The following is a 26,150-nucleotide window of genomic DNA, read 5'->3' on the forward strand; positions in this document are numbered from 1 at the left end:
GAGAGCCAATGCAAGGGATATAGTTGGGAGAACCATAGAATAGACCTCAAAATTTGGGATTTAATTACCTATATGTTACCGTATCTACTTTGAAAAGAAAATGCTGTTTGCTGAATTAAAAGTCATTAATTATTTCTGTAAACTGTGCCCTAATGGCAAGTAAGAATTGAAAGTTTCTTATAGTCATTCTTGGGTTTGAGCTATATATAACCAGGGCATTTTTTTTTTTGTAATGGAGTTTCTTAAAATCGATTATTATCTTTTATTACAGGCTTCAAAATAATTGCTCTTCTAGCTATGATGTCAAGTTATATCTAGTCCAGCAAGAGTAGTATTGTGAAGAAATAATTTCTATTGCAAAAGTCAGTCATTATTCAATTAACTAATTCTATCACTAAATTTGGCTTTTTGTTTTGAATTTCTCTTACTTTCCCAGATTTGAAAGTTGTTTACAGATACTAGAAATATTCAGAGTAGTATGTGCAGTTTATAACATTACTAGCTCAGCACTGGTACTTACTCAACAATTAATAATGCCACCTGTCATTATTAGTAACAATAAAAAGTAGCACACATTAAATCTTGCAAGATAACCAGAGGCCATCAAGTCATCCTCCTTAATACTACAAATTTTAGTAAATTTTGTAAAATTATCCAGCTGATTTAAAAGTTGGATTTAATATATTTACAACCTCCAAATATATTACAATGTGATTATAAACTGCTCTGGGATTTTTTTATACTCAAAAAAGGTCAGCTTGTACTACAATGTAAAATTTAGAGCCCTTATTGAAATATGTCTTCCAGAAAGCTGTGAGGAAGTTTTATGCAACAATTAAATATATAAACACTTGTAAAGGACAGTGTATCTATAGATACATACATATGTATATATGTGTATATGTGTGTGTGTATATTTATTCATATTTACATAAAGCATGTGTGAATATACATTCTCATATTTATCTGTACATATGTCTGCCCCTGCATCTGGAAGAATATATTTGTGTTTGTAGAGAGTTGGTCCAGTGTTCATATCCAAATGCAAATTTTGACTCTTAGAAGCATATTTTCATATTTGTATCTCTTCCTTTCTCAGTAGTTTTGCCAGTTGGTGTATTTCTTTGCTTATTTCCACTTTTTCTTCCTCTGCAGCATCCCCCATGAAGTGGCGCTGAAAGATCACGTTAGCACAGTTCCATGATGTGAAATACCACAAGTCTGCAATTTTTCGGTCTTGAGAGTGTCGCTGGGCTGAGAGGATGGAAATCTTTCAGTAATTATACCAGTTTGTATTCGTCTCACATTTGGGACCAAATACAAATCCGATCCACTCTTTCTCCCTGTGAATATTCATAAAAAACAAAGTGCCAATTCTGGTCTAATCATGTATGGAACCAAATATGTTGATGAGTCCTAAGTATATACTGTATGTATGTATACATATGAATATATATATTTGTACACACTAATTTTGCTTGTGTCCTCCTCTGTGCAATTTGTTTGTTTAGTATAGGGGTTGCTGTTATAATGTGTTAATAAGCTGCTGAAAGCTTGGCACCTATTGCTTGAAATGACAGCTATGTTAGAAGCCTATTAACACTCCATAGCAGCAGCTCTGCAGCTACTAGAAATGAATTTCAAAGAAGGTAAATGAACAAAAGGGATTCATATCTCTAAGGAAAGCAAATACCATGCCTAGAACCATATATACTTTGGAAATGTACAGTGTATAAAATGAAAAACCTCTTCCAGTTAAAGAAACACCGGAAGGGAATATTTGGAGAAAGGAAGACTGCCTAAAAGATTTCCAAACAACCTTGAAGACGTAAATGTAAAGGATACCAAACATAACTTCCTCTCTTTGTTTCTATTGTATTTAAACCAGAGCCACGTCAAATTTATAAGAACAGAATATAGTACAGGTAGGGGAAATTCACTTTTCATGAGCAAAAGTTAAATCATCTGGATTTAGCTCAAACTTTTTCTTCGTTTCTGAGCTTAGAAGGACACCCTTTGCTATTGTTCTCGGAAGCAGGGCTCTTTATGAGTCAACTTGCTCTGCTTTTGAACTACTTTACTTACTTTTGACTGTCATTGGAATTTGCAAGATGGTTGAAAGTCCTGGGTAAACCTTAACCATGATAATAAAAATGTGGTAAGTTAAGTTCAGCGTAGGTGTTTTTCTTTCTCTCTTTTGTGATACAGTATGTGTGGGGGCGTGTGTATGGCAAGGTGGGGGGTGGGTTATATGCTGACAGTACAGTTCCATAATTCTAGGTTAAATTAAAATTTAACTGTATTAACTTTTTAAGGCCCTTACTTTTGAAATCAGCTGTAATGAAAAACAAATACTTTTACATTTCAACTTATGCACAGAAATTAAAAATTGCTTTCAGAGTTTGTGTAAAACTAGCAGTGAAAAGTTATAATAGGCAGTTTCATCTGTAGAATAATTTATATTACCTCTTTAATATCAGGACAGTAACATGTAGTAGCATTATCTTTGCATCCACAGTACCATAATATCTATTATATAGAATGTGTTTTATATACCATGCTATTCATGATATTTCTGTGAATGGCTACTATGACTTCTAAAAAGTAAAGCTTGAAAGGTCTTGGAAGAGAAAGAAAACAGGCATAGACTCTAAAAATCCGTATAAATATAAGCCAAACACTCTTTGTGTACATGCATGTGTGCATGCACTAATAAGGCTTTACAAATTAGATTGGGATAGATTGTCGTGGAGGAGGAAAGAGGTGAAAATAAAGGCAATCCTCTTATCACTGAGACTCAATACAAAACGTGTTTTGAACATTGTCTAAATGAAACTCCAATTTCCCAGGTAAGCTGACACTACCCTTGCCCTTTGGGACACTAACTAGAAATGCTCTTAGGTGAAATCCTGTCCACCAAAACTTAGCTTCCCCAGCCCTTCTGTACACTAATAGTACATTGACAATTGATGCTCATTATGAATTTAAAGGTACTCAAATGAGGTAATTTTGTGTTTGTTGAATCACTAACAGTTTGATTATGCTCAATATTGTTTGTACAAAATGATTTTTAAAAATGGATTCTAACATCTTAAAAATGTGTAACCCATGTATGATATAGATAGTAACTCTATTATTCAGAGTAGTTGATTAACTCAAATGCCCTACTTCATATCTAGCAGAGAACAGGCTAAATTTAAATTAAGCAGCATTTTATTAGAATTTTTGAAGACTTGTATTGAGAAGTGCCAATTACCAGTTGTTTGTGAGTTGCCAAAATATTATAATGTTCTGAATTTACGGAATGGAATATGATCATTCAAACAATAAAGCAACAAAACCAAAACTATATAACATTAGTATTCCCTAAATTGGTAAACATTAAAGTAATTTTATTTCCTTGCTCTTAAAAGATTAAAATCAAATAATTATTTTAATTTAAAACATAATGTATATATGGAATAATTCATGAAGCAAAAATATGTAGTTCAGTAACTTCCCATGAGAAAGAAACACCCAAGTGGCCACCACTTGCCAGCATCTTAGAATATTTTTTCCAGTCACGGCCCACTCTTTCTTTTCCACCAAAGTAACCACCATCTTTGCTTTCTCGCTCTTCTTTATAGTTTTACAACCTAAATGTGAAATTTCATTTATCTGCTTTTTCAACTTACATAGATAGAATCATGCAGTGTGCATTCTTTTGTATCTGAGTATTAGTCTTCATGTCTCTACCTTTTCACCATCATTAGTTATTTTTAATGTTTTACAGTAATCATTGTGGTTGTGTCTCATAATAGACGTTAGAGCAGTTTTAGCTTCTAAAACTGAGAGGACGGTACAGATATTTCCCATTTACCCCTGGCCCCACACATGCATAGCCTCCCCAGTTACTATTATCTCCTACCAGAGTAGTATATTTGTTACAGTTGATGGACCTAAATTGACACATTATTATCACTTGGAGTTCATAGTTTACATTAGGGTTCACTGTCGGTGTTGTGCATTCTAAGAGTGTGACAAATGTATACTGACTTGTATCCACCATTATAGTATCATACAGGGTATTTTCACTGCCTTAAAAATCCTCTGTGCTCTGCCTATATCTCTCCTCCTTCCCTTATTCCTGACATCTCCTGATCTTTGACACCCCTGTCTCCATAGATTTGCCTTTTCCAGAATATCATATAGTTTGAATTATATAGTATGTGGGCTTTTCAGATTGGCTTCTTTTACTCAGTAATATGCATTTAAAGTTCCTCCATGTATTTTCAAGTCTTGATAGCTCATATTTTAGTGCCGAATAATATTCCATTGTCTAGATGTACCACAGGTCATCCATTCACCTACTGAAGGGCATGTTGGTTGCTTCCAAGTTTGGGCAATTATGAATAACGTTGCTATCAACATTCGTGTGCAGGTTTTTGTGGACCTATATCTTCAACCATCTGGGTAAATACCAAGGAGCACTATTGTTGGATCATATGGTAAAATTGTGTTTAGTTTTCCAAAAAACTGCCAAACTGTCTTCCAAAGTGTCTACACCGTTTTGCATTTCCACCAGCGACTGTATTGCTCCATGTCCTCACTAGCATTTGGTGTTATCAGTGTTCCAGATTTTGGCCATTCTAATAGGTGTGTAGTGGTATCTTATTGTTTTAGTTTACACTTCTATGATGACATACTATGTGGAGCATCTTTTCATATGCTTATTTGCCATCTGTATGTCTTCTCTGGTGAGGTGTCAAATTCTTTGGCCCATTTGTTAATCAGGCTGTTTGTTTTCTTGTCGTTGAGTTTTAAGAAACCTTTGTATAATTTGGATTAATAGTCCTTTATCAGATAGGTCTTTTGCAAATATTTTCTCTTAGTCTGTGGCTTGTGTTTTTATTCTTTGACAGTGTCCAAAAATTTTTAATTTTAATGAAGTCCAGTTTATCAATTATTTTATAGATTGTACCTTTGGTATCATATCTAAAAAGTCATCACCAGTCCCTAGGTCATCTAGATTTTATCCTATGTTACTTTCTAGGAATTTTTACTAGGAATTTTACAGATTTGTATTTTACATTTAGGTCTGTAATCTCTTTTGTAACCCCCCACCTTTTTTTTTTTTTTGCATCTGCATACAGATGTTCAGTTCCAGCAACATTTATTGAAAAGACTGTCTTTTCTCCATTGTATTGCCTTTGACCCTTCATCAAAGATCAGTTGAGTCTTCATTGTGGCTTTAATTTTCTTTTCCCTTATTACTAATGGACTTGAACACCCTTTCATATGTTTACTGCCTATCTTTAATAAGTAGCTATCTTTTGCTTATTGATTTGTCAAAGTTTTACATTTTTAAAGTGTCCATGTGAAGGAATCCTTTATAAGTTATGTGTGTTTCAGATATTCCACTGTGTGGTTTGTATTTTAATCCTCTTATCAGTGTATTGTGATGAACGGATGATTTATTCAAAATTTTATTGTTTCCTTAGTTTTAAGTTGAATTTTCCTAGAAATTTTAATCTAGATTTTTAAATTTATTGGTGTAACATTAATATCTGCAGGATCTAGAGTGATGTTTCTTTTTCACATTGATATTGGTTACTAACGAATTTTTTTAGAATTTTGTCAGTTTTATCAGAAATTTAACTTTGTTAATCTTTAAAAATTTAAATTAGTTTGATTTTGTTGATGTTATCTATTGAATACTTATTTTTAAATTTCTTTATGTATTTCCATCTATCCTGTCTTAAATATCTATTCTTTTTCTAATTTTTAAAGATGCAAGCTTTGAGTTTTAGTCTTCCTTCTTTGTTGAATACATACATTTAAAGCTATAACCCCCCTTGATAAATAATTTTAGCAGCGTTCCACAAGTTTTAATAGGTCATATTTCCATTATCATTTAGTTTCACATGTTATCTAAAACTATTTAAATTTTTCTTTGATCCTTGCAAAGTATATTGCCTAATTTTAAAAAATATGGGGATTTACCAGTTATAGTTTTACTGATTTCTATCTTATTTGCATTGAGATCTGAAAATCATATAATATGAAGTCATATTATATATTTTATTTTGAGATTTTATGAAATTGTTTTATTGCTCAATATATGGTCACTTTGGAAAAAATGTAATATATCCTTAACAAGAGTGTATATTCTGAAATTGGTGGCCACTTTGTTTTATATATTTCAATTACATTTCTTTTTGATCATATCATTAAATTTTTCTATGTAGCTTCCAAGTTTTTATATGTTTTATCACTTACTAAAAAAGATGTGTTAACTGTTTATTGAAATTATTCATTTGTCTAATTCTTTAGTTCTGTCAATTTTTACTTCATATATATTTGAGGGTATGTTAACTGCAATACATTTAGAATTATATCTTCCTGGTGAATTATATCTCATCATTATTAAGTGTTCCTTTTACCTCTGGCAATCCTTTTAGCCTTAAATTCTACTGTGAATAATATTAAAATGAGCTTCTGTTGTTTATTTCTAAAACTTTTGAATCCTTATATTTTAGATAGATATCTGAAGCATATTTTCTTGGATTTTATTATTTATACTTGTCTGGCAATCTTTTCGTCTTTAATTGAAGCATTCTATTTATGTTTAATTTATTGATTGATACATTTGGGTTAAGTCTACTATCTGTTCACCTGGTTTCTTCCACTTACTCTTTGTTCTTTTTTTTAGACCTTGCTTGTTTTCTATTAGAGTAATTATTTTTCATAATTTTACTTATTCTGTTAGGTTGGAAAGTATATGTTCATTTACTGTCCTTTTGATTATACTAGAGCTAACAGCATGCATTATTGACTTACATGTGTTTAATACTAATTAGTACTCTTATCCTCTTGTAGAATGCAAAGACCTTACAATAATTTTATTTCATTTATCCCTAACTTCCTTTTAGAACAGACATGCATGCACACACACATACACACACACATACATTCACAAAACAATTATTACTTTTATGCAGTCAATATTGGTTAATATTTACTCTAATGTTTACATAGTTTGTTGGCTTTCAGTCTTTTTTAAATTTCTAGTCTTCTATCGGAGACATTCTCAAGGGGAGAGTTAGTAATGCAAACTATTAACTATTATCAAAAGTGAAAGTACTTTCCATACATTTGTCCTAAATCTTTCCCAGTCTAACATGAATTTGAGTATTTTGTTGATTACAGTAGTTATTTATATAAAGTAAGCTGGAGCATGTAAGTTATTTTACGTCTTGTTGATCTAAGTCTTACCAGGACCTGTGTCTTAGGTTGGGTTCCTCAGAGGCAGATTCTCTGATGAGGATTCTTGTGAAAGTGATTTATTTAGGAAGTGTTCCTGGGAAAAACTGGTAGGGACTTAGAAGAGAAGGATGCAAGATCGAAGAATGATAACTTTGGCTCAGCCACACAGAGGTGCTCTGAGGACCACACTGATCACAACTTAGAGGTATTCCAATCAGTGGCAAAAGAAGTTAAGATTATTTAGACCCCTGTACTGGGCAGTCATTGTTTAAGGGATGCCCCCGAAGTAACATAAAGCCCCCTACTCCCTGCCATCCATTTGTAGATGCAGAGGCTGGGTATTTGCAATACAAGCACGCTGGGAACTAGTATACTTCATGAGAAACCCGACGGGATACAGGCAGACAAATGACTGTGTCTGTTACAATCTATACGACCTTGCCTTGATCAAGGTTCATGGATACAATTCAGGGTATCCAGGAACTTCAATGGGAAGAAAAAAATGTATTTTTGCTGACATATAATGAAATTTTTCATTTTTCAAAATTATGAAAGTCATAATACTACAGTACCTGTAAAGTATGTGTTCCTAAGTAACACAGGGCTTAGCATGTAGTAAATTACTCAATATATTTCATTTTTGAAAAATGTATGAAAAAGCACTGAAATTAGCTACAAATTAATATCTGTTCTAGCCATATTTCCAAAGTAAACATCCTAGAATTTGACTAGAAAGTGAACATGTTGCTACAATCTCTGCATTTACTGCACTGCAAATAATAACCATTTTAGAAGTATAAAAATGACCTGCTTCACTAGTCAAAGATATGAGGAGGATTAATTCTAGCAGATAGCCCCTGCCCAAAGTTTTGACTAATGTTAAAAAAAAGCAACCAAAAACTCAGTTAATAATGGACATTTTTCTAAAATCCATATCTATAAAAGGAAAGGGTGTTTCCCAAAGCAAAATCGGGCAGGTATGTTGTCCAGAACCAGAGAGTTTAGAAAATAATCTGAAATTTCCTTGTCTCAGATGAAATAAATCTGTAACCCAGAATCAGAGATAATGAATCCTTTTGAGTCTTATTTTAATATTACTTGTGTAATATAGTTTTGTATCAGGAAAGCTATCTTGGATCCCACTTAAGGAAATTTCAATACTGAAGAGCCCAACAATAACATTACAGGGCAGTCAGGTATTTGTGGTGGTTTGGCTCCATGGGAAACCTATGTAAATAGACTATAAGGTATATTGGTTTATCCTATTTCTTTCCTGGTACTAAATATTCTCACCCAACCTATGAAAACCTTTTTTTTTTTTAAGGAAAAAAAAAGCTGTTTCCAGCTTGATGGTCTTCTGAATACTGTGGAAAGCTTCAGAGAGTCCTGTGAATACCTTTCCCTATTGATTGTTGCCTCAAGTTCATTTTTATGTGGGGCTAAAATATACCTTCTTCTTAGAAAGACTGTTCAACTCCAATTATTTCCTGAATTTAATAACTAAATCTCAATTACATTCCTAGCAGCCTCATTTCTTCCTGGGCTTTGTGCATTCTTTGGGCCAGAAGCTCCCTTGTATATCAAAGGCAGCTCCTTGTAGAGAAAGGGGACGTGAAGGGGCACAGGAGCCCGGAACCTGACCCCATGTTACTGCCTCTGCTTGAGAAAGTAGGGAAGTTAAAAACACCCACTAAATAATTCCCTTTAAATCAGAAGAAAAATGATTTTTTACAGTTAACAGTTAGATGCATGATGATTAATGTTTTCAACCTTGAGGGCAAACTCTGCCTGTTTAGTATAAATTTTTTATTTCTGTGTTTCAAGTGAAAAATATCCTGGGGTCCTTTTGAATTTCAAACAATTAGTCCAAATTCAAAATGTATTAGGTTAATTGTATATTTTTAATTTAATTTTAATACTTTGACTCTGAAATTGATAAGCTAGCATTTATTTGCTCTTGAAATCTTTCAAAGTTTATGACAATCTTTTATCCTTTTTAAGTAGTATTAATGCTTAATGATAAAAGCCTGGCCTAAGGAGGAGATAACATTTAAGAACAATATGAACCCATGGGGCCAGAGCATCAACCATCTATCTGGTCTATTCCCTTCCCATGAGTATGTATTGTGTATTATGGAATTTAGTGTGGGGCTTCCTCCTCTGGGGGACAGTTGACTTAGACGTAAGTGGTAGACTAGGCAGAGGTGAATGTCATCATTAGCTGTACCACTGGATTTCACAGAAAGACAAAGGGACCAATTTATATGGTCTTTGTATGAGGGAATAAGAGGTAACTGCCTATTTTTGTCCATAAGAACATAAGAGAAAAACCTCAGTTAGGATCCCTGCTCATGTGTTTATACTGTGGGCAAGTATAAATTTCCTCAGATGTTAAATATAGAAGGTAAAATCTACCTTAATAAGTGGACATAATAAAAACAACCCAAAGCTTCTGGAAGGTAATTACCTTAGGGAGGTACAGCTATGTATAGGAAATGTTATGTGTCTTTTATCTTAGATTTTTAAAATTTTTTATAGCAAGAAATAGCGAAATTATAGGATTACTTTGAGGTTTTTTGTGTTCTCAATTTAAAAAAATGAATAGAGGTCCTTTTTGGAAAGAAATCTTCCATGAAACTTCAGTACATAAACAGATGAAAGTGGAGCCACTCCGCTTAAGTGAAAGTGAGAATGCAAAGGCGCAGCACCTTGGTTTTCTCTTCCCTCCTCAGTGCCCCCCCACCCCGCCCCAGGCGTCTCTAAGAGGCTCTGGGCTCCAGGGAATAGTGATTGAAGCCACTTCAATAGGGGTTAGTGTGGACCATAAAAGTAAAGAGCCTAGAACTGTGTCAGTGGTGCAGCATTTTCTCAAGTAATGCTAACTATTAACGTTATTGTCACTGGTTGTTCTTCAACTTTATTCTGGAAGAGTGGGATCATTTATAAGAGTAAAAATGAAATAGCTTTTTTTTCCTAAAAAAGCATTTATCAATTCAGTTTCTGTCATGGAATCAGTAGTCCATGCTGCTAATCAAGGTGTTCTGTGTTGAGCCTGAACTGGCTAGTCAGCTAGTGTTGGTGGCTAAGGATTACATGGATTCACTTTTTCTGATCCAAACTATGCAGGTATGAGGGCAGCTGTAGGGGAGTCAGCCCAGATTTTCTCAGGCTTGCTCATTTATTTTTAGTGGGACTACCTGATTGCCCATTTTAAAAGCTCAACCTTGTCTAGTTTTTTAAGATCAAACTTGACTTTTGGCAGGAGGAATGAAGAAGCTCTAGCTTAGCACTTTGGGGATTCAGCATTGAAATTCTAACTCCTTGCCTGTCTTAACCTTTTTTTTTTTTTCCCCTTTATTATTATTATTATTATACTTTAGACTCTATGGTACCTGTGCACAACGTGCAGGTAAGTTACATATGTATACATGTGCCATGCTGGTGCGCTGCACCCACCAACTCGTCATCTAGCATTAGGTATATCTCCCAATGCTATCCCTCCCCCCTCCCCCCACCCCACAACAGTCCCCGAAGTGTGATGTTCCCCTTCCTGTGTCCATGTGTTCTCATTGTTCAATTCCCACCTATGAGTGAGAATATGCGGTGTTTGGTTTTTTGTCCTTGCGATAGTTTACTGAGAATGATGATTTCCAATTTCATCCATGTCCCTACAAAGGACATGAACTCATCATTTTTTATGGCTGCATAGTATTCCATGGTGTATATATGCCACATTTTCTTAATCCAGTCTATCATTGTTGGACATTTGGGTTGGTTCCAAGTCTTTGCTATTGTGAATAATGCCACAATAAACATACGTGTGCATGTGTCTTTATAGCAGCATGATTTGTAGTCCTTTGGGTATATACCCAGTAATGGGATGGCTGGGTCAAATGGAATTTCTAGTTCTAGATCCCTGAGGAATCGCCACACTGACTTCCACAAGGGTTGAACTAGTTTACAGTCCCACCAACAGTGTAAAAGTGTTCCTATTTCTCCACATCCTCTCCAGCACCTGTTGTTTCCTGACTTTTTAATGATTGCCATTCTAACTGGTGTGAGATGGTATCTCATTGTGGTTTTGATTTGCATTTCTCTGATGGCCAGTGATGGTGAGCATTTTTTCATGTGTTTTTTGGCTGCATAAATGTCTTCTTTTGAGAAGTGTCTATTCATGTCCTTCGCCCACTTTTTGATGGGGTTGTTTGTTTTTTTCTTGTAAATTTGTTGGAGTTCATTGTAGATTCTGGATATTAGCCCTTTGTCAGATGAGTAGGTTGCGAAAATTTTCTCCCATTTTGTAGGTTGCCTGTTCACTCTGATGGTAGTTTCCTTTGCTGTGCAGAAGCTCTTTAGTTTAATTAGATCCCATTTGTCAATTTTGGCTTTTGTTGCCATTGCTTTTGGTGTTTTAGACATGAAGTTCTTGCCCATGCCTATGTCCTGAATGGTAATGCCTAAGTTTTCTTCTAGGGTTTTTATGGTTTTAGGTCTAACATTTAAGTCTTTAATCCATCTTGAATTGATTTTTGTATAAGGTGTAAGGAAGGGATCCAGTTTCAGCTTTCTACCTATGGCTAGCCAGTTTTCCCAGCACCATTTATTAAATAGGGAATCCTTTCCCCATTTCTTGTTTTTGTCAGGTTTGTCAAAGATCAGATAGTTGTAGATATGTGGCATTATTTCTGAGGGCTCTGTTCTGTTCCATTGATGTATATCTCTGTTTTGGTACCAGTACCATGCTGTTTTGGTTACTGTAGCCTTGTAGTATAGTTTGAAGTCAGGTAGTGTGATGCCTCCAGCTTTGTTCTTTTGGCTTAGGATTGACTTGGCGATGCGGGCTCTTTTTTGGTTCCATATGAACTTTAAAGTAGTTTTTTTCCAATTCTGTGAAGAAAGTCATTGGTAACTTGATGGGGATGGCATTGAATCTGTAAATTACCTTGGGCAGTATGGCCATTTTCATGATATTGATTCTTCCTACCCATGAGCATGGACATTTTGACTACATTTTGAAAACCAGGCTTCCAGGTATAATGGAGCTGACTTATACCAGCTCATGAGAGCCAGTTGTTAATTTCTCAGGAATTCCAGCTAGTTAATGTCACATAAGTAGCTTACAATCAGCCACGTTGAGAGCATTTATACTACGGAGACTCACAGACCCTGAAAATCGGATCTTTCCCCTGGAGCATACCACTGGCTTAGGAACTAGCCACCAATTTATGCTCCACTTCTCATGACTAGATCTCCATTATTCCCTAGACCAGAGTTCCTTTGGTGATATTGTAAAAATATTTGTACCCTTTGTTCTCGTCAGACTTTCTCTCCAATGTCAGGAGTTTGATTTTGTATCTTACCTCTAGGCTGGGCCCCTCTTTCCTATTACCTGCTCATAGATCTCTCCCAGTGCTTATCTAGCTAAGATGATAAATATATCACCATTACCTAGATTGTCTTATCTCGTTGATTACAGGTCTTGAACCATCATCCTGTATTCTGCATTAGGTTATGTAAGACTCCTAAATGCCTGTTTAAATGCTCATTTATTGAATTTCCCTTCACCAGATGTGTATTGTCTCAAAGTCTGCAATTCATTCCCTTCAGTTTGTGGTTCCTAGTTTGCTTTATCATCTTACTAATGTCTTTTGTTCTGTCCCAATTAACTGAAATAACTCAATATTCTTTCAAAAGTTGTGAATATACTCCTTCTAGAAATCTTTTTCCATATTATTAGGCTTTAAATTATTTAAATGTAATTTGTTAGCAGCTTTAATTTTAAAACCTAATTTAGGGTTTTAATAAATAATAACATTTAATATCCATAATGAAGGTTCACCATATATAAAGTATTTAATTTCTTAACACAGCATCTATCTATATTTTCTCATAAAATAACTAACATTAATTGTTGCTGTCCATGTCCCAAACATTGTTCCATGTGCTTCACATGCATTAATTCACTTAGTCCTACAGAATTCCTGTGAGACATATACTCCTACCAGCGCCATAACAGTTTAAAAATGTCATGCCAATGTCAGGAAGTTGCCCTATATGGTCTATAAAGGGGAGGCGTAAATAATCCAAACCTTGTTTAGCATATAATCAAGAAATAACCATAAAAATGGGCAAACAGCAGCCCTCAAGGCTGCTCCATCTATCGAGTAGATGGAGCATAATAAACTTGCTTTCACTTTACTCTGTGGACTCACCCTGAATTCTTTCTTGGGGAAGATTTAAGAAACCTCTCTTGGGGTATGGATCTGGGGGACCACTTTCTGGTAACATTGCAACAATTTTAGCAGAATTCATATTTTTCTGATAGGGGCTCTTTTCAAACTGATGTCTTAGCCTTCTCAATGCCTCGAGCTAGATCTTGTTCAGACATGTTTTAACAAGTTAATATGAGTTTATTTTGATGTAAAAAATTTTAAAATCCATTCATAGTTTTTTCATAATACACATTTTCCATAAAATTTTGACTCCTTGTATATAACATATAGATATGTTTTATTATAATGCTTGTACGATTTGATAAAACTGAGGTTCTGGAGTATCATTAAGTATATAATAATTCTGAAAAAGTTTCTTTATTGATATCTTGCCATTTACCTTCAGAAAACAACACCAAATCCTATCTATTCAGGTCATGAGATTTGGCATATTGAGTAGAAAATGATAAAATTGAATTGCAGCATACAAGGATGAAGAGGAAATATGTAGTTCTTAATCTTTAAGTCTAGAGTATTTTCTGGAAAGCTCACAGGAAAAATGACTGGATATATTGAAAGACCTCAGGAATCATCTGTGTTAAATTGTTTTTCCTCCAGTTGCTTCTTATAAACCTTGTAATTTAAGAATGACTCTACAGAGGGTCAGGCCACCATTCTAGCAAAGAACTGAGTGATTCACTGAATACCCCTGATTTCAATTCTTAGTGTGGAATCAATTCTGAGTAGAATCTGAAAAAGCAGAAAAGGGTGGAAAGTAAAGGAACATTCGTAAATGTCAGTTCATGTTGTAGGGGTTGTGTCTTCCTTGGGGTTCTCATCACAATTGCCCATCAATTGAATTTGTAGAAAAAAATATGTGACGCCCATGGGAACACATTAGACAGGCAACTGGAACCTCTAAAATGTGGTTTTCACTTTGGATCCTCTAAGCAGGAGACAGACCTAGAACAATGAGCCTGGCCTGCTTTAGGATGGATGCCACCTTTGTCACAAGTTAACTTACAGGTTAACATAATTTATCTTCTTTTATTGCCAGAAAATTGTGGAAAGGAATCTGTTGCTGCTTCTCCTATGATATTATTTAAAAAGTAAATGGTTGGGCCTCTGAGATCTGTACTTAGATCTGTTCTGCCTATCCTTACAGATACTACTATCATCAGTTTCCAGGTGAAGAAACTGAGGCTCAGAGAGTGTAAGTGATGTGAGCATATAGCTAATAAATGGTGGATCTGAACTACAGACAAGGTATACAAACCAAGTAGGTGATTCCTAGTGTTACAGGAGCCTTTTCAGGTCATGTTTGTCATATTTTTATGAGTAAAAAATAAATCTCTGTGATATCAATTTCAGTGTGAATGGGGGAAAGACCTTGCCAAGCAATTGTGGCACAGACAAATCATTTGTATTTTTCCTTTTTGTCTCTGGTTGGCACTTTCTCTTTGTTGCTATCCCACCTAGTTCCTGGGACCACCACCTGTCTTCTAGATGCACAAGGCCTTCTGCTTTGATATTCTACCTGTTTTACTCAGCACCCACCAGAACCCCTCCCCGATCTGTGGTTTGACTTTCTCTTCCCTTCATATGATAATGTACTACTCCTCTTTCCTTGACTCTTAAAACCCCAAATCCTGGTGTGTGATGGTCTGATAAGCCAACTCTTGCTGCTATCTATCTAAGAAAGTATGAAGCAATATCTTAACCAAGTCAAATTCAACATTTTTAAAGAAAGTACTTCTAGGGCTGGAGTACTACCTGATAGGAGTTCCTTTTCCAGCCAAGGATGCTTTGGTGTGTTTAAGTCAAATAGGTAGAGGCCTAACCCGCTTATATATATAAAGCCAGCCCTGAACATTGGCATTTATTTAAATATCGTTTAGGGACACTCAAGTCTTCAACACTGCACACACAGAGATTCAAATCAAACACACGCACTGACATTTCCCCACTCCTTCCCTAGATGCTCATAATCTTTAAGGCCAAGCTGATGCTGGGAGAACCCCAGAGAATGGAGATGTTCCTATGGGAGTTTGCCTAATGGAGCCACTGGCATTTCTTAGTCAGCCAGAGGAGTGCTGAAAGTGATGACTTTGCAAAGTCTCCAGGGATTTTAGTTAGCACGGAACTCAGTATAGCAGTCTGTTCAGACCAGACCCAAACTACATAAGAAATAGTGTATGGAAGGCTGGGCTCTCTTTTCTCTCTTTCATCTCCCAGCTGCAAATTGGTATCTGCTATGCAAGGGGCGTTACAAAATTACAAAATCAAGAATAACTGCTACCACTAATATTTAGCATCAAAAAAATTTTCATATGCCTGCCCTCTTTTGATCCCCAGAAATATTTTTTTCTTTTTTTTTTTTTTTTTAGATCTAAAATTTTGATGAGGCTTAGAGGTACTGGCACTTTTACTGGGACTTTTCCAAGGCCACCTAGCTGGAGGTTGACAGAATAATTTGTTGAGATTTTAATTTGTGTTTTGTTCTCATTTTTCCAACCTCACCTTGAGATGGTAACCTCACCTTTTTGTTCTGGGACCCTTTGTGATGGAGTTAGAATAAAAATAACCCAAGGACAAGTTCCTTTTCTGCTTTGTTTTCTAACCTAAACTCTTTGAGGGGATTATCCCAAGGAAATGGAAAGAAGTGAGAGCCTTGGAGGAAAAGGAAAGGGCGATTTCCCCATGAGGCAAAGCAGCAGTGGTTAGGGTACCTTGGGGTGGGTGCTTCCCCTTCTTCACAGGGCCTAAGGGTGGGAAGACAGGGTTTCAAAGGGAAATGACTTAGGTGTGATTCACCTAAGAAGGCTGGGCTGCAGCTACCAAAGTACCAAATTCCACAAAGATGTACTGCTGAAGAAGATAGACACAAGCCTGCCTCTCAGGGACCACATGGGCTTGAAGATAGTCAGTGGTGGTAATCACAGAGCAGAAAGACCACTGTAAATGTCTGCTTTGCATGAAATCACAGAATACTGATGCCATCCTGAAGTGGGGTAAGAGACCCTATAGTGACTGTGATTAGTTTGGTGGGACAGGACTACTGACAGTTAATATGGTTTGAAGACCTGAGTTTGTTGAGTAAAGTGTAAACCTATTGATCTGGGGAGTCTGGCACTGCAAATTTGGTTGTCTTTCTATAGCACTTGTTGCTCACGGAGTTTACATTTAGATGGAGAGTGGGAAGGATCCAGCAGTCATTGTTCTGTATGCTTGTAGCAAAAGCGAAATCCATGCCCTGTCTCTTATTAAATTATACAGGATTTAATTCTGTGGCCATGTATCGCATGGCGCTTCTGGATGGCCACATCACTCAGCTAGTATCAGAGGTCTGGGATGGCCATATGGGCAGGGCTGAATAAATGGATCTCAGGAAACATGAAGTTGATAGCTTTCTGTAGTGGGAGTAATGGCTTATAAAACACATCGGAGGGGACTGCAGGAATTGTTTAAAAATCAAATTGCTTATTAGATTTTCCAACTCCTTGAACAACTAATATTTTCTAGACAGAGCCATCTACTTATCCCCTCTGCCTTTTGATGATGAAACATAACAATTTTATTGTTATATTGCTTCAGCGCTGAAAAATTTTCATGATTCTATGTTTCAGGAAAAATCTTTGATCCCCAACTTAAATTAAGCTGACGCTAATCAATAGCCTACACGTTTACATGTCATATCTGGTCATTACACTAAAAAAACAAAAAACGGAGGAGTTAAGCAAAAAAAAAATCTCTTTTCTTAATCTCTTATCTCCTCCGTCTCTTCCTCCTTGTCTTCTCTTTTCAGTACGTAGACCTCAGAGAAACACAGAACCACAAATTACTGTGGGGTGAAACTCCTACTTAATAATGACATCCCTTAAGTTGGCAAAAATCTGCCAACATCTGCAAGCTCCTCTAGAGTTGTGAGCCAAAGTTTAAAATCATGTGTGACAGTGTTGTGGAAAATACAATTGATTCCAGTCTGATTGTGTCAGTTCTAAACAGAGACAATATTGATGATGCTGAACAGTAATCTTATTGGGCTTGGACCCAACTGAACACTGGTCTTTGTCAACTCATTATTCCTCTATCAGAGGGATCTCCACAGATTGATCTTGCCAGCACCTCTTGAGGTGTCTCACGAATCACTGTTCTCCTGTTGGCAGGCAGATTTGAGTACTGCACAGTAATTGCTGGGGCTTGTTTCCCCTTTTTTCTGCCTCACTCCCTGCCAGAAGACAGTGACTACCTATTGCAAGTGATTGTCGTATGAAAGACCAAAAAAGTCCTAACAGGATAGAGTAGGTAGGTGTACAGTCCTTGTTGATACCAAGAGTTATGGCTATACCATTGATGCTTTTGGATTGGCAAAATAAAGTACTAAAGCCTCTATTTTCCTTTGATATTATTAATTAGAGGGGTCCCTGAACTTTTCAGAAGTCTGCAGCATTGCCTATAGGAAAGTTCTGCTCTGCAGTAGAAAGGTCTAGTTTGGATGATTAGCGTTGTCTCCTCATTTTTAGCAAGTTTATTTTATTTATTTATTTATTTGTTTACTTTGAGATGGAATCGCACTCTGTCACCCAGGCTGGAATGCAGTGGCCCGATCTCAGCTCACTGCAAGCTCTGCCTCCTGGGTTCATGCCATTCTCCTGCCTCAGTCTCCCGAGTAGCTGGGACTAAAGGCGCCTGCCACAGAGCCCGGCTAATTTTTTGTATTTTTAGTAGAGATGGGGTTTCACTGTGTTAGCCAGGATGGTCTCAATCTCCTGACCTCGTGATCCACCCGCCTTGATCTCCCAAAGTGCTGAGATTACAGGCGTGAGCCACCGCGCCAGGCCCATTTTTAGCAAGTTTAAAGTGTATTGTCTCATAAGTAATGGTGAGTGGGAGGCACAAGACATTGCACATAACATTTTGGACTAAAGACACTGTCTTCTGTGATTTGAACTTCCCTTCCTCAGGGCTAATATGACATTCCCTAGAGACATAAAAGCCTTCAGATATCAAAATTAATTCAGTATAAGGTATCAAAATGTAAATGGATTTCAGGTGAATTAGTCAGGATAAAGTCAAGTCTTTATTATGGTGCCAGTATTAGTTTTCTTCCTGGACGAGAGCCTTTGCCAGGCAGCATGTATTTGTCTTTGTTGTATTACCTGGCTAATTGGAAGGGAGCAGCACCAAGGATAATCCAGTATCACATGGCTTCACAATGTATGTTCTGCAAATTTGTAGCACTTTTAGCAAGTTAGGTTCCTACCTTCTAAGCGGTCATTGCAGAAAGGGCCAAAACCCTATGGCATCTGTGGTTTAAACAGCAGGGGCTACTTGCCTGGTATTTCCACATATGGGAAATGGACATTGAGGCCTGTGGCTGAGACTCCTTCTTTCCTTCTGATTCTCTTTAGCTCTTAAGCTTTTCCCACTCAGACCAGTATCCTATGAAGAATTACAGTGGCTGAAATAAGTGATCTTCAGCAAAAAGAGGTCATCTATGAGCTTAATACAAGTGAAAATCACATGCAAAAAAATTGTATACGTGTCTTGGAAGTTTCTGATAATAATGCTTGTGAAACTAGTAGAATCTTAGATATTGTGACTTCTTTCTTGCTTTCTGTTGCTTCTGAAGTCAGCAGTGTGTTCTTGGCAAGAGCCAAGCCTGAACAACGAACTCCATCAGGAAGCCATGCTCTGATGTCAGTCAGAAAAGCTGAAAGTTGTGCAACCTCTCTATTGTACTCCTTAAATGCTGAGTCACTCTCTGCACCTGACTCTATCCCAAGGATAATAGGTGAGGGAGAGTTCACATGATGAATCAGCCAAAATAGAACTCACTGCTGCTGCCTTGATTTGACTCTATTTAGTTGTCACACCTTTCCTGGGTTGGTGAAGGTAGTTGACTGAGTTTTGAAGGGCCTCCTGCTGGGTGGCAGGCTGTATAGGAAGGCAAAAATAAACAAAAGATAGTTAGCTGTGCCTCATATATCAAACTCAGTTATCCCAGCAGAACTTGAAAACAAGATTTATAGCAGAAGATTGGCAGTACAGATAATGGAGAGCTGACTGTTCAAAATCCATTTGACACCACGATCAGAGTGTTGCCAGAGGTGGGTACCAAGGCAACATCTCACCGTCTCCTCCCCCTACTTCGGGAACACTTTATGTGGGTGAAAACAGCACAACTTGGTCATCATGGTCAGCCTTGAAGACACACTGAGTGACCCAGTAGGAAGATGAGGGGGGCATCTCAAGGATTTCTGGTTTATCTTGGTTTTTTAGATGAGAGTATTCCTGAGCTGATTGGATTTGTGAAGGGGAGCCTGACTGAGAAATTGTGTTTTTTTTTTTTATTATTATTGACTCAACATGAAAGAGCAAAATACCTTTCTGTCTTCAAAAATTGGCAGACATTGTCACATCAAGGAAGTTTGATCATTGTAAACAGAGATCACTGTAATTATGGGAATATATTGTATGACAGTGTTCAGTGGTTTGAATGTTCAAGAAATAATCATGTATCATCACTAAAAGAAAACCAGAAAGTAAATGAAGGTTTTACTTAGTAAAAACAAAAAGTTCATACCTAAAAATACTGTTTCTTTTTTCTCGTGTTATTTTATTTTATTTGAGGAGTTGTTTATTATATTGTTTTGGTAATTTCTTATGCTTTCTTTGGAACGTCTACCATAAATGAGTAATATATATTTATATAGAATTTTTGAAGCTGAGAAAATCTGGGATCAGGGAAGCAAGGGAGGGGTCTTAGTACCATTTTCTTAGGCATGGTATTTATTGTTATTATGACCACAGGTGCAGTTGAAGCTGTTGGATGACTTAGCAGTTGCTCCTGGCCTTCAAAATCCTAAGAAATAGGATACAGGAGACTTCTCACACTTAAATAAATTTAAGCCTGTCTTTAATCCTACTCCAAGATGACTACTTTAAATAGGAAACTAAATGATAACACAAAAAGATTCTATAGTTTTCAAAATACTCAATTCAGAAAGCACTGCTAGATACATTTCTTGAATTCACCAAAATGAGTAGTCTGTCAGTCCCCTCTTTCCAGATTCAAGATGTCCTGTGGCTGTTTTGCCCAAATACCAAAAAAGATGCCACAAAATTCTTTGAGGCCTACACTTCTTTATCAAGAATCAGGGCCAGCTTCACTGATAAAGTGTCACCTGTACAGTCACACAGGGCCATGTGTTTGCTTAATCTCTGCTGCTGCCACCTTGAAATTCTTAAACATCTGAGCAAAGTGTCCCACACTTTTATTTTGTAAAGGGCCCCACACACTGTGTAGTTAGTCCTGTCAGGAACCTCTGATTTGCTATCACATTAACTCTCTCTCTTCCTATTTCTGTCTCTTATGGTAGAGATTTGTAGGTGGACACATAGATGAGGAGTTGTTTGCCTCTTAGTTATGTCTCATGGCAAGGTCTCATGTCCAGCACCCAGATAAACACAGCATCATATTCCAGTCACCTACATAGGGCCATTAAGCCCTCCTCAATGCTGTTGGTAAGAATCTTCTGGCCAGGCATGGTGGCTCACGCCTGTAATCCCTGCACTTTGGGAGGCCAAGCCTGGTGGATCACCTGAGGTCAGGAGTTCAAGACCAGCCAGGCCAACATGGTAAAACCAATCTCTACTAAAAATACAAAAATTAGCCGGGTGTGGTGGCACATCCCTGTCATCCCAGCTACTCGGGAGGCTGAGACAGGAGAATCACTTGAACCTGGGAGGCGGAGGTTGCACTGAGCCGAGATCACACCACTGTACTCCAGCCTGTGTGACAGAGCAAGACTCTGTCTCAAAAAAAAAAAAAAAATCTTCCAATAGGACCAGTCAACTTCCTCATCCTTTAATGTAACAATAATTACATCTCATTTTAAGTTAGACTTTCTTTTAGTATGTTAAATGTCTTACAAAAATAAAGGATAGTGCCTCTTCTTCCTTAAACTATAAAACAAAATAAATCAGAAGCCTCATAAAAGCATGCCTTAAATACAGCAGGGAAGAACATTGCCAGAGCAAATAGCCACCTGATACCAAAGTGCCAGTTCTAATTTTTAAATCCTGTCTACCACAGTGCCACTTGCAGATGTTTAAGAAAAATTATTTCAACTCTAATAATACTTGGCAATATGACTGTCGAAACTCACTTCCTAAGGGAACATACCCAGGATGCTTTTGGTAGTTACCAGTCTGTAAGATTGGCGTTCTGTCCCAGCTGTCTTCGGCCAAAGGAGTTGTTGTTTGGAGTTCTCCTCCAACATTCCTATCTGCGGTGGTGTGCAGCAGCTCACTGCTGAGGCTCCAAACAATTACTGTTCCCGCTTTGCAAATATTTGCATGATTAATTTTTCCTGATGTGTGTATTTCCAACCATGAGTACAAACAGCTTTTCATTTCAAACAAGTGAGGAGGCACCCTGAGGGGCAAGATCATACATTTTTATGAAGTTGCTGCTGTGGAAACTTATAATTTTTATAGAGAAATTCACTTTTTCTGGGGCAAAATGAAAATTTAATACCTGTAAAAAGTAACTTTCATTCTCATAAAATAAAGTGACAGCAAGAATAAAATATATTAAGAGTCTTACAATCTTGGGGGAAGTGGTGGTACCCTGTTCTCTTTACATTTCCATAGCACCTTTCCTTACAGTAGGATGTGCTTATTATTTTGAGATTTGTGTGTACTTCTGTTCCTACAAGGGAGAAACCTTGGGGGCTTTCCAAGTTATAAACATAATAAACCAAGGAAATAAAGCCTAGGTTATTAAACACTTTGAGAAAAATTCCCTGATGTGAGAAACCAATGTCAAATTTCCATGATAATGGGGAAATCATAAAGACTTAGAAAGCATTTGCTTTTTTAATAATAAAGGAAGAAAATTTTCCATTTGCCAGGTTCTAGTACAACAAATTTGTCATTTGAGTTTATATTTTCAGTCACCAACAGAATTTAATAGTCTGTGAGCTTTTAATCCAAGAGTTGTTGGCCATCTAATTCATTTTGGAGTTTTAACCTGGATGATCCATCTAAATGTGTACAGACAGTGTTTTCCAAGGTGCAGTCCTTACGTACCACCTTCTAGAGGAACAGGATGATTTTAGGTGCTACAAGGATGATCATTTTTTTGTTTTAACTATGCACATATTTTAATGAGTTGCTGAAAATATGTGTATATGTGCATGTGTAATGTCAACTAGCACATCAACCTCAAGTTTTAGTAAATCCTCTTAGCACTACCTTAAAAGTATCCAAATATCATCGCAAGTCACCATCTTTACACTATACTCCTAACTCATCAACCATCATGTTGCTGATAAATTAGGAACATGGTCTCCTAACTGACCTCTGTGCTTCTACCATTGCTTCCCTAAAATTGGTCTTCCCTACAGAAATGAAAAGGTTTAAAAAACAAAGTTAAGATGGAGTCATTCCTCTGTTCATGATCCTCCAGTGGTGTTCTGTCTCACTTATCATTAAAGCCAATGTCCCTGCCAGGGTCCACAAGCGCTGCCTGGTCTTTCCTTGGATGTTCATTTGACCTCCTGCTCTCTTTCTCATCTCCTGCCACTCTCTTCCTCTCTTCCTGCTCTACCTGCCTTGCTGTCTCTTAATCACACCAAATACAAGATGGCTTCATGGCATTTGGAGTCACTTTTCTTCACTGCCCCCATCTGGAATTCTCTTTCCCAACTATGCACATAGCTCTCTACCTCACTTAATTCAAATCTCTGCTCAAATGTCACCTGATTTGGCTCCTTCCCTGATGCCTTCACTTTCTTTCTTTTTTAAAAAAATTTTTGGGATACATGTACAGAATATGCAGGTTTGTTACATAGGTATACATGTGCCATGGTGGTTTGTTGTACCCATCATCTACATTAGGTATTTCTCTTAATGCTATCCCTCCCCTAGACCCCCACCCCCCAACAGACCCCGGTGTGTGATGTTCCCTTCCCTGTGTCCATGCGTTCTCATTGTTCAGCTCCCATTTATGAGTGAGAACATGTGGTGTTTTGTTTTCTGTTCCTTTGTTAGTTTGCTGAGAATGGTGGTTTTCAGCTTCATCCATGTCCCTGCAAAGGGCATTAACTCATCCTTTTTTATGGCTGCATAATATTCTATGGTATATATGTGCCACATTTTCTTTATCCAGTCTATTATTGATGAGCATTTCGGTTGGTTCAAAGTCTTTGCTATTGTGAACAGTGCTGCAATAAACATACGTGTCCATGTGTCTTTAGAGTAGAATGATTTATAATCCTTTGGGTGTATACACAGTAATGGGATTGCTGGGTCAAATGGTATTTCTAGTTCTAGATCCTTAAGGAATCACCACACTGTCTTCCACAATGGTGAACTAATTGACACTCCCACCAACAGTGTAAAAGCATTCCTATTTCTCCACATCCTCTCTAGCATCTGTTGTTGCCTGACTTTTTAACGATTGCCATTCTAACTGGCATGAGATGGTATCTCATTGTGGTTTTGATTTGCATTTCTCTAATGACCAGTGATGATGAGCTTTTTTTTTCATATGTTTGTTGGCCACATAAATTAATGTCCTCTTTTGAGAAGTGTGTTCATATCCTTTGGCCACTTTTTGATGGGGTCGTTTGTTTTTTTCTTGTACATTTGTTTAAGTTGCTTGTAGATCCTGGATATTAACCCTTTGTCAGATGGATAGATTGCAAAAATATTTTTCCTATTCTGCTGGTTGCCTGTTCACTCTGATGATGGTTTCTTTTGTAGGGCAGAAGCTATTTAGTTAATTAGATCCTATTTGTCAATTTTGGCTACTGTTGCCATTGCTTTCCGTGTTTTAGTCATGAAGTATTTGCCCTGCCTATGTCCTGAATGATACTTCCCAGGTTTTCTTCTAGGGTTTTTATGGTTTTAGGTTTTACGTTTAAGTCTAATCCATCTTGAGTTAGTTTTTGTATTATATTTAAGGAATGGGTCCAGTTTCAGTTTTCTGCATATGGCTATCCAGTTTTCCCAACACCTTTTATTAAACAGGGAATCCTTTCTCCATTGTTTTTCTCAGGTTTGTCGAAGATCCAATGGTTGTAGATGTGTGGCATTATTTCTGAGGGCTCTCTTCTGTTCCATTAATCTATATATCTATTTTGGTACCAGTACCATGCTGTTTTGGTTACTGTAGCCCAGTATCATCCTGATACCAAAACCTGGCAGAAACACAACAACAAAAAAAATTTCAGGCCAATATCCCTGAACATCGATGTGAAAATCCTCAATAAAATACTGGCAAACCGAATCCAGCAGCACATCAAAAAGCTTATCCACCACGATCAAGTCGGCTTCATCCCTGGGATGCAAGGCTGGTTCAATATACACAAATTAATAAATGTAATCCATCACGTGAACAGAACCATTGACAAAAACCACATGATTATCTCAATAGATGCAGAAAAGGCCTTCTATAAAATTCAACAACCTTCATGCTAAAAACTCTCAATAAACTAGGCATTCATGGAATGTATCTCAAATAATAGCCATTTATGATAAACCCACAGCCAATATAATGCTGAATGGGCAAAAACTGGAAGTATTCCCTTTGAAAACCAGCACAAGACAAGGATGCCCTCTCTCACCACTTCAACATAGTAATGGAAGTTCTGGCCAGGGCAATCAGGCAAGAGAAAGAAATAAAGAGTATTCGAATAGGAAGAGAGGAAGTCAAATTGTCTCTGTTTGCAGATGATATGATTGTATATTTAGAAAACCCCATCGTCTCAGCCCAAAATCTCCTTTAGCAGATAAGCAACTTCAGCAAACTCTCAGGATACAAAATCAATGTGCAAAAATCACAAGCATTCCTATACACCAATAACAAACAGAGAGCCAAATCATGAGTGAACTCCCATTCACAATTGCTACAAAGAGAATAAAATACCTAGGAATACAACTTACAAGGGATGTGAAGGACCTCTTCAAGGAGAACTACAAACCACTGCTCAAGGAAATAAGAGAGGACACAAATGGAAAAATATTCCATGCTCATGGATAGGAAGAATCAATATTGTAAAAATGACCATACTGCCCAAAGTAATTTATAGATTCAATGCTATCCCCATCAAACTACCATTGACTTTCTTCACAGAATTAGAAAAACCTACTTTAAATTTGATAGGGAACCATAAAAGAGCCTGCATAGCCAAGACAATCCTAAGCAAAAAGAACAAAGCTAGAGGCATCACGCTACCTGATGCCTTCACTTTCTATCCCTTTTCCCTGCTTGTTGTTTCTCTATAGTAGTTACGCCCAGTGGTGGATTGAAGTAATGGATCCGATTAGTCATCCCATCCTGTATCCACACCCTATGCTATGTGATTTGTAATCTCCCGACTCCCATGACAAGCTCGGCTGTGTGAAGTTGGTTGGTCAATGGGATGTTGGCAGACGCAACACATGCGCAGGCTTGAGAACCTGTGCTTATTTTTGTTTGACTGTTACTCTTCTGCAATTTCCATGAAAATATGCTGGAAGATGAGACTCACAGAGCAGGACTAAATCACCCCAGCTATCCCAACCTATGCATCCTAGATCAGCAGTAGCCAGCTGACTTTTGGCTATATGAGCAAATTCAGCCGAGATCAGAAGAGCTGGACAGCCAAGCCCTAAATAAATGACCCACAGACTCATGGAGGA

The 26,150-nt window shown here is 37.1% G+C and overlaps 1 long non-coding RNA gene across 2 annotated transcripts in view; it reads left to right on the plus strand.

The window, feature by feature from the left end:
* LOC129014078 (uncharacterized) overlaps positions 1 to 26,150 on the plus strand; it is a 517,291-nt gene that overhangs the window by 317,459 nt on the left and 173,682 nt on the right. Inside the window, exon 3 of one of the 2 annotated variants that reach the window (XR_008494115.2) lies at positions 1,156 to 2,164. The exons of the other annotated variant lie outside the window; for it this stretch is intronic. This is a non-coding gene — a long non-coding RNA (uncharacterized LOC129014078). Of the gene's footprint in view, positions 1 to 1,155; positions 2,165 to 26,150 lie in introns of those variants that run through there. 2 annotated transcript variants of the gene reach the window in all.

The sequence above is a fragment of the Pongo pygmaeus genome, chromosome 16 (assembly GCF_028885625.2).
Source record: "Pongo pygmaeus isolate AG05252 chromosome 16, NHGRI_mPonPyg2-v2.0_pri, whole genome shotgun sequence".
In the NCBI taxonomy this organism is placed as follows: domain Eukaryota; kingdom Metazoa; phylum Chordata; class Mammalia; order Primates; family Hominidae; genus Pongo; species Pongo pygmaeus.